At 43.6% G+C, this 7,504-nt stretch overlaps 1 pseudogene; it reads right to left on the reverse strand.

Moving 5' to 3' along the window:
* Positions 1-3,527: 3,527 nt before the first annotated feature.
* Positions 3,528-7,504, reverse strand: part of LOC119334153 — a 13,891-nt pseudogene continuing 9,914 nt past the window's right edge.

Here is a 7,504-nt window from a genome sequence, read left to right on the forward strand (position 1 = left end):
GCTGCCGCGGCTCCTTCCCGCCGGCGCGGCCCCGCACCGCCGCCACCGGCGTCCTGCCGGACCTCGCCCGCGCCGGACCTGCTCCTCGCCGACCTCCTCCGCAGCCTCCCTCGCCGGAGAAAGCCTCCCTCGCCGGAGTTGACCTCGGGAGGCATGCCTTCGTTGACCTAGATCCAGATCCGGAGGTAGTATTTCGGCTAAGTCCCTGTTTTCCCAGATCCATATGCCCTTGTTCATCGCCTCGTAATTTTGCATCCATAGCTCCGATTCATGCATATAGCATATCAAAATGTTCGTCTCAGAGAGTACATCATTTCATCTCATTGCATCATTTTCATTTGAGTACATCTTGATGCCCGAACTGTTGTTGGAAGAATGCTATTTGAGTTAATTGTCATATCTGCTGCTCCAATTAGATATTTGTCATTTTTGCCATGATTATTGTGTGCATGATATGCCCATGAGCTCTACATGTGTTTTGTTACATGCTTTGCCATCTATCCAGAGTTACAACCAATGTATTTTTGTGATGTGTGTGGTGACTTGCACAAGCTTGCAAAGTGGTGCATTCGTTGATGCTGATTTCAGGGACTTAGCAGTACCACAAAGTCTTTGACCTGTTTATCTCATATGGCCTTATGTTCATGTTGTTTCCTAGTGATCCGTGCCTCTTTTGAGGATGATCAGTAAGGATGTTTTGTTAATCTTGTAGTGCTCTATCCATCCATGTCTTTGTTTGCAATTATGGAGCACCCTAGCTTGAGTCAATCGAGCTCTACTTTTGCTATTTCATGAATCTGGGCAGATTGTCTACTTGTTAGCGATTTTGCCGAGGATGTTGTAGTTGATCCGTGCATGCTATGTTATTGTTCTTGCCATGTCTAGCTTGCATTTTGTGTATTCTTGATGGGTGTATGCTTACATTGTCATGACATGCTCTGTAGTGAGTGCATCGAGCTCGTAAACATGCCTACTTGATATGTGTTTCAGCATGTTCCAGTTTTCACCAAGTCTGTGATCTGATTATGTTTTTGCCATGTTCACATGTTCGCAATTGTATTTTGTGATCCCTTATGGCTAAAGGTCACTAAGGGACTTTTGTTAATCTCTTTGAGTAGCTCCATGCCATGCTTTGCTTTGCCATGTTCAGGTCCTGTAACATATAGTTTTCATGCTCCAAAGAGTGCTATCTGATCTGAAATTCCAGACAAGTGTTAAATTCACTAAGTCTGAGATCTGTTTACCAAATGCATTTTTGCCATGCTTGTTTGAACCTGTTAATGGATGAATTGGCCGTAGCTCAGTGTTCATCTTTTGTTAAACATCATGAATGGATCCCTGCCATGTATTTTGTTGCCATGTTTGAGTGCTGTAGCATGTTTGTCTTGTTGCATTTAGATGGCTACTTGCTGTAAATCGCAGACCGGTGCCATATTTGATTTGCTTCCATTTCCAAACCGTAACTCCGATTCCGGTGATCTTTATATCGATTTCAACCGAAATCACCTCATCTTTCCAGTGGCACTCTTGGATTTCCATGTTGAGGCCAGGTTCATGCATTCCTTGTCCAATCATGCATATGCATCGCATACCGCATCCCGCATATCATACCATGTTCATGTGTTGGTTGTTTACTATGTTGTGTGCTTCTTTCCGGTGTTTGCTCCTTCGGGTTGGTTCCGGTAGCATCGCGTTTGTGAGGACCCGTTCGTCTACGTCCGTTTATCTTCTTCATGGACTCGTTCTTCTTCCTTGCGGGATTTCAGCCAAGATGACCATACCCTCGAAATCACTTCTATCTTTGCTTGCTAATTGCTCGCTCTTTTGCTATGCCTATGCTGCGATACCTACCACTTGCTTATCATGCCTCCCATATTGTTGAACCAAGCCTATAACCCACCTTGTCCTAGCAAACCGTTGTTTGGCTATGTTACCGCTTTGCTCAGCCCCTCTTATAGCGTTGTTAGTCGCAGGTGAAGATTGAAGTTTGTTCCTTGTTGGAACATGGAGATGTTGTTCCTTGTTGGAACATGTTTACTTGTTGGGATACCACAATATATCTTATTTAATTAATGCATCTATATACTTGGTAAAGGGAGGAAGGCTCGGCCTTATGCCTGCTGTTTTGTTCCACTCTTGCCGCCCTAGTTTCCGTCATATCGGTGTTATGTTCCCGGATTTTGCGTTCCTAAGAGGTTGGGCTATTATGGGAACCCCTTGACAGTTTGCCTTGAGTAAAGCTCTTCCAGCAATGCCCAACATTGGTTTTACCATTCGCCACCTAGCCTTTTCTTTTCCCTTGGGAGTCACGCTCCTGAGGGTCATCATTATTTTATTCCCCTGGGCCAGTGCTCCTCTGAGTGTTGGTCCAACATGTCAGCTGTCGGTGGCCACCAGGGGCAACTCTGGGCTGGCTTACCCGTACCTAGGACAATCTGAGTGTGCCCTGAGAAAGAGATATGTGCAGCTCCTATTGGGATTTGTCGGCACATTCGGGCGGTGTTGCTGGTTTAGTTTTACCATGTCGAAATGTCTTGTAGAACCGGGATACCGAGTCTGATCGGAATGTCTCGGGAGGAGGTCTATTCCTTCGTGTCGTGCTTCGTAGTCGGATCATGTTTGTATTTGGATGATGTAATGCTTTATTCATGTAATTTTGTGAAGTGGCGATTGTAAGCCAACTATGTATCTTTTCCCCTATTGTATTACATGGGTTGTGTGAAGATTACCTCACTTGCGACATTGCTTTCAATGCGGTTATGCCTCTAAGTCGTGCTTCGACACGTGGGAGATATAGCCGCATCAAGGACGTTACAGGTGACCATGGAGGCACTCAAGGAGCTCCTGGACGTCGGTGACGTGATCGCCCTTGCCCTGCACGGCGAGTGGGTGGCCACGGCGGCGCTCAAGCAGCCAGCGACGTGCTCGTCCACATCGACGGCCAGAGGGTAACTAGAGACAACAAGAAAGTAGTCCACTGATTACAGCGGTTGTACTAATACTACGGGTGCTAGGTTCGAATCTCGTTTTACAGAGGAGGAAAAGAATGTAAAATGGGCCGGCCAGGGCAGTACGACACAGGCCAAGTATCGCGTTCGGCACGGGTGACGTACTTTAAAAAAGGACCACCCTACCCATTATTACGAAGAGGTATGGACTATGGAGATCTCTCCGATGTTGGTGTGTCTAGGAGATGTGTACCAAACTACCAAAGCATTAGTGCAGGCTTTTATGTAATGGTTGGTTACTGTGAAAGTGTGAAGCATAGATTTTAGATTGTTGATCTCGTCTATCTCTTCTCGGTCCTTGGAGGCTTGGACTGTGGAGCATTCACGAGCCTCGCAAGGTCCCTGGCCTTCTTGTTCAGCCATACCACTCCACTAGTCCAGTGATGTTCTTCACCTTGTCTAGCCTTGCCATCGAGAAGATGATTGGCTTATTTCTGTCTTTACCCTCTGAGTTTGGTAACATCACAACAGTTAGCAACTTTGTCTGATATAACAAAAATAGCCATGCTTCCAAGGGACTTACATGTGTTCATATGTGTCCTCCTTGCTGTACAGTAACTCCACAATCTGTGGGTGTAAACCTGTCAGCCCCTTCTGCTTCTGTGTGTAGGGGAAGTAGACGGACTGGTCGGCGCCAGGTGCAACAATGTTGAACTTCGTATCGTAGACATTGATGCCCATGGCAAAGCGGCAAAGCCCGGGCATTGTGGATGTGTAGTGGTGTTCATATGGAGCAAGCTTCTCTTTGCTGCATAATATGTCCATGCTAGAAGTTTCTAGGTCCAAGTACTCCAACATTGTTAGAGAACTGAAGTTACAGTTATATCCAGTCTGCTGACCTTCCAGCAATATTTAGGTATGTGCTAGTGATGATAAAGTCAGTTGTGCACTAGTAAGATTGTGGTGGGCACCGACGGCGGTCGTTGCCCGCGGAGTGAGTGTGAGGGCTTGGCGTCTACGAGGACACCAAACTGGACAGAGGCTGTGGTGAGCACCAACGGCGGTCGTCGTCACGCAGGTTGACGGTGGTGATGTCATGGATGCTGCACCGGCCCTTGTTGTCCTTTCCGCTAGAGGTGAGCCAAACGATCTCGTCCCACTCCCACCATAGGCGCCCAAACGGTCTGCAAATTAACCAACAGAAGAAGGATCGGATCAACGTTGAATGCACAATGCTGGAACAAACACATCACGGGCGCTCCTTCTCGGCAAATTCGCTCCTTTTCTCTTAGGGGTCAACCTTTTTTTTAACTAAGCTTTTTTTTTGCGGCGGAGGGATTAACTTTTTTTTTGAGAAACGGCGGAGGGGTCAACTAAGCTAGTGGGCCGCCCAGCATGCGCTTAGCTGTTGGTGGGCCGGAACCGCTCGATTCACCGTTTCTTATTTAAAGAATAGGCCCCTAAAAAATTAGTACTAAGAGTCCCAAATTTAGTACTACACGGCTCGTTTCTAAATCTGTTCCGCAACTTAAATAGGCTGCTGGAGGGCTACGCATCGCCGACAACATGGTCATGAGCCAGTTAGCGCTGGCTGATCGACTCTGCCTTGTCAAACGCGTTCACGTACAACATCATATTCAAATTCTACACATTTAAATGAATTTCCATATATACAATGTTAAAATTGGAGTTAGGGTTTATAAGATATGAATATTTTAAAAAAGCATTCGAACCTGTCAAAAAAAGGATGGATAGCGGGTTGATTAACTAAAAGATCAGGGGGGTTTCCTAAAAAATGTGAATCATCTTTTCCACTCAATTTAGGACAGTGGATTCATTAACTAAAAGACCAGGGGTTTTTTAAAAGAAAACTAACTGTTTTTCACTTAAACTAGGACTAGGGGTTGAATTATCAAAAAGAGAGAGACTTTCTGCAAAAATGACGATGGCATACGACAAGAAATGATAGCCGTTTTATTATTAGCTAAAGATTATATTTTTCCTTTTCATTCATATTGTGATCTGATTTTTGACAAAGACCTCCATAATATTTAAATTCAATTTTTCTTCATAATCATGATTTGAATTTTAGAAAAACTGCATATTATTTGAATTTTAGAAAATGAGTCCTCTATCGCGTCTTTTCTCTCTCGCTTCTCCCCGCGGTGTTCCGGCGGAGTGACGCAACAAGTATGGATGAGCACCCGACGGGTGCTGTCCTGGTGCGCTGGTCCTATGGGGTCTTAGCACGATGACTTTCCAATTGTCTACTACAACAAGATTTATCCGGCTCTGACGAGGGAGGAGCGATGACGGTGGCGCGCCTTCAGCTCGCTTCAGTGCTTATAGTCATCGCTAGGTGGTCTACGAACCTGGATGTATTTTTTTTACTTTTGGTGTTCTTTGCACTACCTTGACAGTTGATGAATACATTTGGATGTTTTGCTCGCAAAAATAATAATAAAATGATTGGTAAATCACAATGATTGCGTACAAAATCAAGAAATCCTTAACACACCAATGTACAAATGATGGGCGCGTGATCGCGGGCTAACATACTAGAATATTTATGCATTCTGCAACGCACTGACAATTTTCTATTTTTTAGTTTTGAAAGTATTTAAATGTTTTGAAAAAAAATCACGCATATATGCATTGGTAAGAAACTTACACGTGTAAATATTAATGAAATACTAAAATAGTTTGAGATTCCGGTGAAAATGAGGAAATGATGATGATAACATTTTGGTTTTTCCTTTCCATGAAGGTCGGTAAAATGGAAATGTGACTTTTCGAGAATTTGCGTTCCTGATTTTATTTTATTTTAAACTTGCAATTATGTTTTTTTGCGGGTGTTACAATTATGTTTATTGAAAACATAAATTTCAACTCAGTATATATGCGCATTTCTGAATTTTTGAAAACTTATGAATATGGTTTTTTTTTCTGCTAAACTTTCAGACCCGGGATCATTCTAGTATTTTGCTGAGGCTACAATCACTTTTTGAGAGGCAAACATGTACTACCTCTATACGAGTTGATAAGTCGGGCACCACATTTTAGTCTTCAATTTGATTGGTAAAGCATGTGTAATAGTATGTCATGAAAGCTATCTATAGAATCATGTCGAAAAACAGTTTTTTTGGCATATTACATATTACAGACCGTACCATAATTATTTATACTAGTACAACCGACTCAAGCTGATAGAACAAAACCTTTGGTTTATCTCTAACTCTCGTCCAAACAACTAAGGAAGCAAACTTAATTACGTGCTTTATTTTAGCAGATAATCGCTACAGAATAAATACCAAAAATAAGTAAAGATAATTTCTTTGGTGGCCCCCGTCCGCTATCTCGTCCATCACTCAGGGCTTGTTTGGTTCTTTTCCCTGGGCGAGAACCCCGCGTGGCATTAATGGCCCGGTTTCCTTGCTGCCGCGTTTGGTGGCACGTCGGAGCGGAAGTTCGCGCCCCGATCCAGCCGATATTCCCGGGTTTCTCTCCCACGCCTCTGGGCACCAGGAGAATTCTCCCCAGCCGAACTGATCTCTCCGCTTCTTGCTCGTGAGTCGCTCTTCTCCTCCCGTGGTCTTCTCACCCGTCGATCAGTCGACGACCAAACGATGACATGGAACAATCACACGTGTGGTCTTTTCGCCCGTGGATCCATGTATGCCGGAAAATTCTCTCCCGTGGTGTCTCTCCCCTGGGTATTATCTCCCCAACAACCAAACAAAGCCTCAAGGAAAGTAATATCCACCATTGAAACCTTCTGACGTGCACGTCTAGCTACGGTGGCCTTGGACGTGAGAAGTGGTAGACTAGGATTCAGGTGATAAATATCAAGAAAAGAAATCTCCTGTATTTGTACATCTACAACTTCAACTTATTCTAGACGTATCAACCAAAAGAAAGCTTGATCATGCTCGTGTTTGTGAGGGACTTTGATTGTACTATATTAATAAAAAGATTGATCAACACTTTAGTGCATGCCCCGCAAAAAAAGAAACACTTTAGTGCATGAACCCTTCCTTCCATGCACACATATGTACCTCTTCTCACCTAATGCATGCATGATCAGCATCTTATTTTTCTCTTTCTTATGCAAGTACATCTCTATCAATGACATATAATGGATGCATGCAACTTCAGCTAAATTTGCAATCTTTTCATCGTACTTCTTATCAATGCCAATATACTTTCGCACATATTCATCATCAGACTGTTTTGGTATAATAGAAGCATGGCTGGCGACTTGAACAAGTACCAGATTATTAATGCCAATTATTGACTTGGTCATATCAGTGATCAAGAGGATATTCATGAGTACCAGCTTTCTTACACTATTTGGTTACCTCCCGGAAATGAATATGCCATATGACAAGGCAATGAACATAAGCAACGGATTCATCGGCATCGTCAGCCTCTTCACGCTTCATCACCCCCATGGACGGCATGGTAATAACTACCTTAAGATGTTGTTCACATTTCCATAAATGAAACGAACTAACTTAAATAATAAAAACAATGCATTGTAGTGAGACTTTGATTTG

The sequence above is a fragment of the Triticum dicoccoides genome, chromosome 7A (genome assembly GCF_002162155.2).
Source record: "Triticum dicoccoides isolate Atlit2015 ecotype Zavitan chromosome 7A, WEW_v2.0, whole genome shotgun sequence".
Taxonomy (NCBI): domain Eukaryota; kingdom Viridiplantae; phylum Streptophyta; class Magnoliopsida; order Poales; family Poaceae; genus Triticum; species Triticum dicoccoides.